Below are 12,831 nucleotides of genomic sequence, written 5' to 3' on the forward strand. Positions count from 1 at the left end.
TGCCTAACTAGCTGCCAGTGTCCACAACCGATCTATTGTGTCAGTGAATTGCCAGGCTTGGCTGGAGGCCCCAGCAGTGGGTACCACGTACACTGTAGCATTCAGCTGCAGAAGAGGAGGGTTTAATTTATTTTATGTGCTCTTGATATGGTACAATCCCTACCCTACTGGGGCTTTCATCTAAAAAAAAAAAAACCAAAACATGAGCAATACCTGAGTGCAAGGGGTGTCGTATTTGCACATTGAAAAAAGGACCCAAGTTGGTAATTCACCATGTCATGGTAGCAGGCTGGACCTTGTGCATGGGCAGCCAAAGTACCTGCTGGAGTCCAACAGATCCTTCTCCTCCCATCCTCCTTACCTTTCAGCACATCGATTTACTGCATGGTAGCTGCTCTGCCATGACGGGGGGCATGCACAGGCTTCATCCTGCTGCATGGGCAAAGCACGTGGCCAGCAAAGAGCGTTTCCCCCTGCCCACCACCCGGTGCTCTCCACCATGGCACCCAGAGTCATGTCAAGAGCCCCACTGCTACATGAGGGTTTCTGGCTGGAGGCTTGGCAAGGGAGATGTGCAGGAAGGAGCAGAGGCAGGACCTGGATGTGGCCAGGGGATGGGTCTATGGGAGAAGAGCTGAATTTGGCTCATGGCCCCATTTGCAGCTCTTGCTCACAGCCTCACATGGCGAGGACAGAGTCTGTGGGGCAGCTCTGTGAGCAACTGGCATCGAGTACTCATGGTTTTGGTGAGAAAAAAAATAAATTCCATGAATTTACTAGCCCTCCATTTCTCAACAAATGCAGCGAGAATCTCATTGCTTCATTATTTTGTAAATGACTGACTATATCAGCTGGTTATAAAGTTTTGAAATCTGTTTCCATAATGCTCAGTAATTTGTTTGTTAATTTGGATTGCACTTACTTAAATAAAAATAGCCAAGCAAGAGGGATTGGAAAACAACAAGGAGACTTCCAGTGGGAGAACTGATACCATTTAACTCACTTGATCATCGTTGTTGGGACCACAGCCTTTCTTGCGTACCCCCAGTGCCATGGGAATGCCACGTAGCCAGCTGAGAAATAGCTGTCGTTAAGGAATTCCTCACCATGAGATTTATGGACAGGGATATTTTCTAGGTTGAGACACAGTCTCCTGTCTGAAGATCCTACTGCTTTGCCATTGCAGTTGGGTTTCTAAGGAAGTTGTGACAACAATATGCGCTGATAAGAAAGCACTACACGCTGGTGCCGAATGATTCATGGTGTCACACTGGAGCCTGTTGCAGAAATAGCTACTGGTAGCAGAGAGCATCCCAAACTCTGGCCTACAAAGCAGATCCTACAGCGTGAATCACGTGGGAGTGATTCTCTCTCCTTACTTTCAGCTGCTCAATTGCTTTAAAAGGTTGCTAAAAATATGACTGTTGCTTAATATTACCCTTATATGTAGTCATTCTGCAATACCATCTTGCAAGCTGTATGGGGAAATCCTCCCACCCATGTGACAAAAATATTTGATAACTCTTCAGAATCTAAATTTTCCAGTGGAGGCATTCACTTTCCCTATTTTAAACACTTCCTTCCTAGTTTGGTCAAATGAATGTGATCATTAGATCATCAACGAGGTGAAAGAGAACCTTCAAAAGAAAACACATCCAAACTCTCACTTTTTTTTAGCCCTGAAACTCACTGATGCGGGGAGGACTTGCGGGGAGGACTTGCTGCCAAGCTTTGCTTTTTCACAGCCTCAAAATCCTGCTGGACACGGGAGCTGCCCAGCCCTTCGTGGGAAGAGCTGTAGAGCAGTGAGGGGACATGGTGCATTGCTGCCCTGACCCAAAATGCCTGGGATCACCATCACCCTTTTTTGGAGATATCCATGTCGATAGCTGTTTTTATGTTATATCAAGGCTTCTGTTGATGGTAATAACTTTAAATGACAACATAATTTTTCACTTTTTTTTATCCAGGCTCTCTACAGCACCCCAACATCCTGAATTACAGCAGAAATAATTAGGTACCATTGCAGTGTCTAAACGTTACTTGATTTTGAACACCGACTTTAAGGAAATCAATGACAAAAATTCAGCTCTCTGATTTTTTCTGCTGTGGATTTTGGGCTGCTAACAGAGCACTAAATCAAGGCAGCATTCAGAGATTCTGTACTGCAATGGATGACACTAAACATTTCTTCAAACTTTGCAAACGGGTTGCAAAATAATGCATTTTCACAGTAGAAGCCTGGAAACTGTTCATGCATACAGTATTTGCACAAGGTTAATATTTTCTTTTTCTGTTTGTGCACCCCCACATGTCCCTACACAAATATGCACACACAAGGCCAGTTGGTAAAAGAAATCTACATTTTTAATGTATTTTTTAATACCCTGGGTTAAGTTTGCTACAAAAAATGGAATTATCTCAGTGACTTTTTGACAGTATTTAGACCACTGTCGATGCCTACAAAAATCCCGTGAAAGTTTGATGAACTGTAGAAGAAATGTGTCTTTGCAGCAGAACAGCATTGTTTTCTGTATGCCATTCTTGCCTCTTCTCTTTAAAATACTTCAGCCATCTAATCCAGGATCAGAAATGACACCGTGTCACTTAAATTGCCAATCGCACAAAACAAGTCCTGAATAGGGAGCGGCTAAAACAAAAAAAGGTTGTGCACAACCCGTAATCTGCAAATCATCTGTCCAAGCAATTCAGTGACCACTTATGAATAAAAAACACATTTGAAGAAATAGGTAGGGGCTTATAAACTGACCTGCTAACCACCATCCAGGATGAAGTATCCACAGCCTCCAGCAACAAGTGCTTTATTATCATGGAACAATCAGAGTGTGATACCTAGGAAATACTTCTAGGGGAGTCTGCAGTGACCTTTCTGGGTTGCCTAATATTTTGAATGGGGCGAGGTTTTTGCGGTTATATCTCCTGTGAAGCTCTGATGCCTCCCTGATGAGCCCCTTCCTTGGGGAGCAGGGCTGTGGGAGAGAGGATGGCCAGCCACCACATGCTTCAACACAGCTGAAAGCAGAGGAGGGACGATGCTCATCCCGCGCTTTTGGATGTTTCCAGCACTGGGCAGGAAGTTTTGCTGGGAAATACTGGCAAAAGATACCAGACACGTTTGCAGAGGGCACAGGGAGGGACGGTGAGGGAGGAGGGATGCAGAGAGAGGTTCAGCAGCACGGGCATGCGAGTGAGAGCTATCACCCAAGCAAGGGCTGAGGCACTGGGTCTTCCATGTGGCTCTAACCCAGACCCCGGGGCAAGGAAACTGCTCCCTTTCTTATCATCATGTCTTATACACGGCCTGCAAAAAGCATACATGAAGAAGCATGGAGTAGTTATATTTTTCATCAATTGCTGTATGCATGCCAGAAATAGGCTTTAGTTCTTTCCTGGCTTCCAGTTTGTGTTAACAAAATACAGTGAAAGCGATTGCTGAGCAAAGGCAGAACAGGAGCGAGCCACAGAGGCCTGAGAGACTGTGAAAAATGAATGGCATCCCTGCCCTGCTACCCAGCGGGAGTGCGGGCTGCACGGTACCGCTGGGATCCTACCAAGTACAATCACTGATCAGGCATCACATATTTTCCACCTCCCTAACAAAAAAAAAAAAAAAAAAAAAAGCTATTTTCTCTTTGAAATCCTTGGAAACTCTGCTAGAATAAACTCTCTAATCCTGTTTGAACAAGTGTGATTTTTATATTCTCAGTGTTTGCTTTGCGTTGCATTACAAACCCCCGTAGCCATTCACTTGGAAAAATGCTTGTGACTCAAATACGTTGAATAGCTAAAAACAAAGAATGTTTACTCTTCTCATTGAATTAAAAGCAATTTTTTAAAAGTGTTTACAAAATCTTCTACATGTAATAGGAATCCACTGCAAAGTTGGAACAGTGCTTTTAGGACTTTTTGAAATCATTGCCGAGTAATCATGGTAATTTGATTATGTTAGCAAGACTGTTTAAAAATTCAGGAAATTGGGTCTCTATTCAGAAAAATGAAAGGAGGTTGTAGAGAAGAGCTACTTGGGCATTAAACACTACAAGACGTTCTGCTGTAAATTGATGTTCCCGTGCGGCGTACTGAACATAGTACAGTTTTGATTGAAACGCTTTGATTGAGGATTGCAACACACTGTATGGAGTCATCAAACTGCCCTCAGGCAATGGGATGAAACTCCTCATACCCCGCTGGAATTATCCAGTGCAGCAAGTTCCCGTAATATCCTGGCTCAGTGCATGGAAGTGGCTCACACAACCGACTCAGTGCACACGTTGAGAGTTTGTCACTTTGGGTTTCATCAGCCTGTGCATGTGCTTGGCAACAGGTACCAGTTCTGGACAAACACTTCTCATTCAAAGTCTTGTTTTTGTGACTGCGTGTCCTGTGCCTTGAGTTCACCTTGTGTACCTGTCCTGCCTGCATGCAGGAGCCGTCTAAAATAAAAATTGCTGTGAAATAAGTCCTGAGGAATTTGGCTTTTTATTGTATTTTTCCCACTTGGGGTTGTAAAACTGCAGTGGAAATTCATCAGCTGGTAGCAACCATACAACCACGTTATGTAGGCAATTCTCAGGCACAGCAGCTCCGGTGGCTCTGGATGCTTATTTCAGCTTGTTTGATGGTCAGAAGCAATTTTGGCGACATCGCTGGGGTTACACATTCACTCTTCTTTTTTTAAGGAATGCCATGGGATTGATCTCTGACCTCCACCTCTGACCTCCCTCCCTCCAAAGGACCCAGCTAAGTGATGGTCAGAGCAGCAGCCTGCCAGCCCTGGGCTGCTCTGCAAGTGCCACCCTCAAGCACAGAATAGCCTGTGATCTTGAAGCAAATTTTCCCGCTTTCCCATGTTTCAGTTTTAGTAGCAGGTATACTGAGACCCCAGCTGTCTGGCAGGGTTGTATTGCTAGAGGAGCATCAGGAGGATTTTTATGCAATAGGCACAGCTGGAAAAGATACCCCTGCACTGTGCTCACGTGGTTTTGGTCCCATTTCCAGCTGGGATAATTAACAGAGCTTCTGGGATTGCTCTGCACTTGTGAGGTGTCTGGAGGGGCAGCACCAAGGGCAGGGGAATGCCCAAGAGGAGAGGTACGGTGGTTTCAGTTGCTCTCTTGAAGATACTTAGGGTCTGGTTTTGGTACTAGAGGGCAAGCGAGGAGGACTATTGGAGCTTGAACACCACCGAAATCCAGAAATCACTAAGAAAAGGTCATTCTTTCCTGGGATGGCTGTGGTCATGGGCTGCCTGGGTCTCCTTTGAATCTTCCTTGCTGGTGCCAATTTCCACGGGAAGCTGAACCTTTCCCTCCCTCCAGGTGAGGGGAAACCCCAGGTGTACAGATTTCAGGTACCTCTGCAGGAAAACCTCCAGTTTCCCTTAAGTCAGCGTGCCATCACTCATGCCTTCCCCATGTCCATCATGGTGTGAGCAGGCTTTTCTGGCTCCAAATTATGATCGCCCACTCTCTCTAATCTCAGTTTCTACCTATTTATCCCTCGCTTTCGGGAAACTTATTGTGAAGCTGATACAGATGTGAACCTCCACCCACTAGGTCATAACTCTGATGAAAATTCCTATATCATTTATACCTCTCAAGGGTTTTTCTTTAAGCACTCTTGTCAGCAGCACATTTAGGGTCAATTTCAGATTTTCATTAAAAAGGCATACTCCTTATCTGTTATATTGTCACTACTCAGTACATCTTTCTAATGCTCTTCAAAGAGCGAGTCCAGAATAGAAATATGTGATTTTTGTAGTATGTAGAATACCCTTTAACAGTTTCACCATGGAGTTGTATCATGGTGGGGTTACTTTTCTTTATTCCTTTTTGTTGCTGCTGTGACCAGAAACTCCAGCAAACTCTTGTGAGAGGTATGCAGGCAGGGAGGGCACCCCAGAAGAGCAGGCTGGCAGTGATGGGCAGGAGGCCCAGTCTCCATGGTTGTTCTCATATTGTGCTGCACCATGGGCCATGCAATGCCTGGGCATCAAAAGCACAGTTACAGAGGCAGCAAAATACAGCAAGAATTTACAAAAACACGAGTGTAGCTGCATCTTGCCATCACAGAGAACTGGGGGCGCGGGGAGCTGCTCTCAGCGTTGATGTGGAGGAAAGCATCATCGTGTGTTGTTCGTGGAGTTCATCTGTCCCCTCTCTTGCCATTGACACCAATCATTCAGCAGATACAAATTCAGGGTTTGGCAGTCTCTTTAGACAGAAAGGACCCATAGTAGCCTGTAGTGGAGAAGGACTCCCTGCAGGGGCTTGCCTGGCCATTGCACGTCAAGTCAGATCCTCAGCCAGCTACAGGCGGAGGGACCGAGTCCATCTTGGTCTCCCTCCTTTCCTGTAGCCTAAAACCAACATTGATCCTGGCAGCAGCTCATTCTGTGCAAAGCTCTTCAGCTGCCAGTACATGAGGAGGTTTGAAATCAGGCTAAATGTGCTCATTCAGCCTTGTCTTCTCCAGGCAGGACTGACTGCAGGGGTTGGAGTCGTGCACTGCCGCTGCCCAACACCATGACATTAAGGACTTGGCACTTTACAAAGCCCCTTGAAGGCATCTGTTATATGGTGCTCCTTGGGCACAGAGTGATGTGCACACAGCTTCTTATTGATGTGATACTGGAACACCAAGAGACAGCAAATCGAATTTAGCCTCTTAATAGCATTTATTTAGATTTGCTTTAGTAACGGGCAAGAATAAGAGCCTAAGAGCCCAGGAGACTATAATCCTTTTAGACACTCAAGCTCCCGAGCAGAGTGAGGTGAACGTCCAAATGTCATGTAAAAGACATGAGTGACTCAGGACTGTTCCCCCCACCACGGGGAATGCAGGGAATCCTGTTGCCTCTGAAAGAGGCGAGCAGATGATGGCTCAGGTGTTTTCTCTCCTGGCTTTTGGGTACTACTGGGCTTAAGAACAGGGTTCATAAAGACAGGGACTGAACTGGGATGAAAATTAATTTTCTACATGTCATAAAGATAGGGACTGAACTGGCATGAGAATTAACTTTCCACATATCTATAACAAGCTGTCTCTCTTTTCCAAAACTTTTGTGAGAAGCAAGGGAGTTTTTGCAAAATCCACACCTTGACTATCAAGGCTCAAAGACACAGTGCTCTAAGCTGCTGAAAAAGTGTCAAATCCTTCAGCAATGGGTTTATCAAAATGCTTAAGTGAACTCTTCGTAATGCGAAGAAGTGGAGCTAGTATCCTTGATAATATGGTTTCTTACCAAGTTAAATAATAACATAGGATTTTTGAAGCAAATCAACTCTTGGAGCCTACTACTGTCACTGTGCTTTTTCATCTCAGGAAATTCTGGGCACTATAACTGGTGAAGATTTATTTCATTGTGTACTTCTGAAGAAAAATCCATGTTAGAAAACAAGGGCTGGAGCTGTGGCAGATGGTGCTTTTCTGGAGAAGACATTAGTGTTTAATAAAGATTGTAATAGTGTGAACCAGATGTTCATCTCACATTTTATCTTTGAAAAGATTTGGAAGGATGCCAGATAGATACATATGTGAATCACAGATCTTGAAAAAATACACAACTGGATCCCCAGGGGCTCATTAAGGGAGGAGTAACTTTCTGCGCGCCATCAAACTCAACTGAAAAAGCAAGATCCGTTTAAGCTGTGACTAAGTATCTCCTAGGAACTCCCTTTCACCTTTCACATGGACAGAGCAACACTCCAGAAGAATAAGGGTAGCACTAATCTGGTTTTCCAAGGAAAATGGTGACTCTAGTTTCATCAAGTATTTTGGAAAATAATACTTAACTTATCAGGATTTGTCTAGCTCTCCACTGGGATGCAGATGTGAGTCCCTAGCTATACAGGACATTTTCAAGTGCCCTACGTATTGGGCCTTCCTGCAAAGCATGGCTATATTTATTGTGTCGGAATTGCTCCTGCTACGTGACAGCCTCCCAGTCTTCAGTGAGCTGTCCCAATTTCTTCCAGTGTGATGGAGAAGTGCTCCGACCCCTCCTCTCTCCACCTGCAGCTGAGCCACCCAAAGGCTCAGCCTCATACTAGGTGCTCCTGGCAGAGGAGAGGCATGAGGTCAGAGCTCCCAGTCTGGTGCTGAGGTCTTGTGACAAGATTATTTGTGTGCCCGCCACTCCCCTGCCTGTGCTGTGCACACTCTCCCGGGGTGACGCTTCGCCTCGGCTGCCTGCGAGCAGCACAACTGTGCCTGCGCTTCTACACAGGTACGAGACCCTCCCTCTATCCGTCCCCCAGGGCTGGCTGGCGTGAGAGTGACTTGACTGGACGTGGCTGTAGAAGATCAGTTATCTTGACCTTGTTTCCCTTTTGCACTTACAGAAAACAAGTCCTTGATTCCAACCAAGATCTCCTGCCTTAATATCTTCACTTAGCAAAAACACACCTTGCTGTAGAAAAAGAGCTCTGGATGGATAAATGCCTACAAATGCCTTTCCACGCTGTGACTGAGCTGCTTGCAGTCCCAAACCAATGAAGCTGCCACTGGTGTCTCTAGGAGTCGGATGCAATACCTTTATTTTCAGGTGGAGGGTTATTCCCAAAAGAGAACGTGCTCTAAGTACCGATGATGACAGCCATGTTACTGCAGTTAGAGCAGGTGCCCATCATAGGACACAGCACTTGTTATCGGCTCCTGTTGTTACTGTAAAAGCTGTAAGTTCTACATGTATCTGTGAAAGGTGAGGTTAATCAATGACCTGTAAGGTGGTTATTTAGCATTATCATCTCTGTGTGTGTACATGTGTCTATCCATCTGGGAAAAATCCAATTAAAAATGCAGGTGGCAAATATTTCAGCTGTAGCGCAGCCTTGCAGCGCCGGTGGCTCCCCGCAGTGCTGGGAGCAGCATCCTGGGAGCAGGCAGCGCCGGGACAGAGGCACCAATGCACCCTCTGAAGCAAAGTTGCTCCTTTGGTTGGGCTGCAGACCTGGCTCCTGGCTCCTCGTGGGGTGGGGACAATTCAGGGGTGTTGTCCTGTGTCGGGGGCCCGGGAGCACCCGTGGCTGCTGACCTGGGAGCGGGGGGAGCCAGGAGCCCTGTGGGAAGAGGCTGCTCCTCCAGCAGCGTCTGCCAACCTGCTTCGGTCCTTCCTGCTGCAGCAGCAAGAGCTGTTCTGCATTCCCATTTTTGTCATAGCACTAAAATAATAAGCAAGGGACTGTGCATTTTAGTTAGGCCTGCTGTGATTTCGGGTCTCTTTCCTGCAAGCTAACAGGGAGACCAAGTGGGTATGTGCAGGAGGGTCTCCATTATGTTGAGGGAGAGCCTCTGAGTTCCTGCTGCCCTCTTTTAGCACACTTCTGCAAGCCTGCCTCAGCGTCCAAACAAACTCAGCAAGCAAGAATGCTCAAATTATGTGAGGCACATTGGAGAAGCACGTGGGAAATTGTCTTACCTTAAGTCCATGGTGGACATAATTGCCAGGATCTGTTTTCTGGGCATGGCATTTGTACTTCTGTGTATTGCTGGGGGATTCAACGCCATGGCCATTTTTCCTCTTAGAGCTCAAGGTGTACTATCTGAAGAACTTTGCAGTATGTTTTGTATAAACACAAAACCTGCATTAATTAATAGGCTTTTAATTAAGAGGATGAGCTACATCATGCACAGTTAAATTGCTTTAGAACTGATTTACATCAATTTCTTTGCTATTAGTCAGTTGTAAATCAATTAAATATGTCCACACAGAGGACCTGACTGGTATAAAATGCAAGAACGATTCACAGATTGCTTGTACTTACATTCCAGTTCAAGGTCTCCTTGCAGTGGGGCCAGACACTATCCTATAAACAACACGCTTATCTTTTCCAGCTTATTGTTTTCTTGTGGCTCAGATACAAAACTGAACTACTGTCGTTCAGTTGTGGAGGAAATGCTTTAGCTTAAAAACCTCTCCCATCAGAGTTCATGCTGAGTTGCCTCACCTCGCGATTAGAGCGGGTGAGGAGTGCGCATAGATGACTATTGACATCTCTGGGAGCTCAGCTGATACAAGGTTAGTTACTTAACCCAGCTGTCTGCTGGAGCCCTTGAACTAAAATAAAGGTTATTCTCACTGACAGCATCTTTTGTGCATGCAAAAGCACAGGAGAACTCATTAAGGACTTTATTCTTTGAAATTCTTAAGAGTCACACCAAAACCCCAAGGCTGCTAAGTGTGTCCTTCCAGAGTTGGAAGTTAATGAATTTAAAACATCCTTCATTACAGAAAAGAAGAAAGAGGGAAAAATCATAAGTGTCATCATCTAACATTAGTGAAGAATTTGGAAGGGAAATAAAGATTTTTTTTTTTCAATGTGAAGATATTTGCAAGGTTTTCCAGCTTTCCTGTGCTACTACAGAAGCATTGCAGCTTGTACTGTCAAGCCAATCCTACTTCTGTGAAGAATTTCATAAGAATATTAGAGTAAAAGCAGCTGCGATCTCTGAAGTGAGGTTCACTTGAGAGATAGCACACCAATATTCAGACCCCTCCAGCACAGCTTGGGAACACCAGCTCGTTGCTGACCAAGGCACAGCGAGCATTACACCTGAAAATCAGCAACATCATCTACCTAAACCATCTGCATATCTCTAAGGCTTAAAAAGAACAATGTGATTCTCCTTCTTTGTGCCCATTGCTAACTGTTAACATAGGAAAGTCATACTGAATTTAAACTAACTGTTCAGAACTGTAGAGACATCCTTCTCTGCTTGTTCTTGCCAGTTGCAGTTGTCCATTTATCCGTGATCCTTGTTCATGTGACATCTAAACAGACAACCTTGTGGGACAGAAGCAACAATTTTCCTTGTGCCTAAAGAGCTATTGTAGCATTTCAGGCAATGTCTAAGCAGATAATTTGAATAGCACATGTTTATGATTTTCTCGGCCACAGAAGACCTCTTCTTCACCTTTGTCCCAGGTTCTGTCCTGAAGGACTCCAACACTGTCCAGTGTCCATTGCACATTAACGCGCTGGCAGGGCCAGCTACTGCAAGCCAGCGTGCAGAGGAAGTCACTCCCAGAGCAATCCCAATGGCACACACCTGGGAATATTCAAGGGCCTTCTGTTAGTCATATGGGTTGCCATTAACAAAACTGGGCCTTTATGATAATGTTTATGGCTGTGCCTACTGCCCCACATAAAGAAAGAGGGGAAGGAAGAAAGGACCCACTGCCTTTGTCAAGGTGCAGGAGATAATTCCCACTCTAGTGCATGTTACTCTTTTTTCTCCCCACTGCTTGCAGCCTTCTCCCTCCCTCCTATCTTCCCATTTCCTTCCGCCACTACAAAGCCCTTCAAAGATCAAAGTCATCATTGACCATGAGATTGCACAATGTTTCTGCTTTGACACTGGCTGGGAGCCAGCTGGCATGTGTTGAAAACCATCATCAGAATCTGTTTAATTACTGTTCCCAATGCAGTATTTTAACAAAACACTGGAACGGACACAGTTCCAGCTAGCTGATGCCCAGTGATGGGACACTGCAGCAGTGCAGCCATGACTTTGATGTTGGCTGTTTTAATTCTTTTTTATTTCATACTATTAATCCATTTTTTGGCCCACTTTGAAAAGATGCCTTTGCAAACACAGTAAAAGGAGATCTCTAAGATTTTCCCTGATTTAGTATAAATTTATTACTAAAAGAGGTCCCATGTAGATTTGGATTCAGAATATGTCACTCACAAAAAAAGATGGTCTTTCTGCTAGGGCTCTCCCCATCTGTGACCTGTTGCTGTACAAGGACACTCTCCTGGCTAGCCTTGGAGCTGAGGGTTAGCACAATGATTGGCTGCTCCAGGCAGTGCTTGCAATTAATCCACCTACTAAATTAAACCCATGGTGTTTGCTTCTAAGCCCTTTCCTGACCTTTGATATACGTCTTGACTTCTGGTCCTGCCTAGAACCATTGGGAGGTTCCTCTGGCTCACACCTTCTCCGGGTTCTTCCCTGATCCATGACCATGTACATATTCTTGCTGCCTCTGGGGGCTCACACAGAGCACAGGGCAGGTCAGATGTGCCCCAGGTAGCCAGTGGCTACCTACATTGAAGGACCTCATGCTGTGCATCTCTCTAGCCAATGGCATACACTTCCCTGCCACCCATGGTCTCAACCCCCTGCAGCCAGCCAGCCTGGGCAGCCAAATCATGGAAATGCTAAGACTACATGGGGCAGGAGAAGTCTGAACTATCTGGTAGCAGAAGAGCATCTAGCCCAATGTGCAAGGGAAAGGTGACAGCCTCGCTGCGCCACTCAAGCTGGAAATTACATCTGTGAGGCTGCAGTACCGTCCACTGAGAGACATAACGGGGGCAGTCCCTGGCCGATCCACAAGTCGTCCCTGTTTTGAGGAGTTGAGTCTTTTGACTCCCCTTGTCTCAGTGTGAGGCTGTGTTATCACAACCACTTTGACCACGGCTAGGTACCTGTTATTTGTCACTCGGGGAATCTGAACTGCAGGTGCCTAAGGCTGCATGGGGATGACAAGGCAAGTCCTGCAGCCGAGGACATTGCTGTTCTGGCAGATGCATCCCGCAGCCAAGGCCATTGCTGTCCCGGCAGCCGCGTCCTCCCATGAGCCAGGGAACCACTCCTGCTGCTCTGCAGTGGATGGCTTCTTTGGCAGCTCAAGGGACTGTGAATAATTCTTTTGAGCTCCTGCCACCAGTGCCAAAGTGTGATCAGTACGCAATGACGCCAGTGACATAGTCTGAACCTTCTCCTGCTTCGAGTGGCTGGGTTTGAACAACAGTGACAAGAGGGAGCCGGGATGTAGGGGACATTCAAAAGGACTCCCTCACA

This window comes from Haliaeetus albicilla, chromosome 3 (genome assembly GCF_947461875.1).
Source record: "Haliaeetus albicilla chromosome 3, bHalAlb1.1, whole genome shotgun sequence".
Classification (NCBI taxonomy): Eukaryota; Metazoa; Chordata; class Aves; order Accipitriformes; family Accipitridae; genus Haliaeetus; species Haliaeetus albicilla.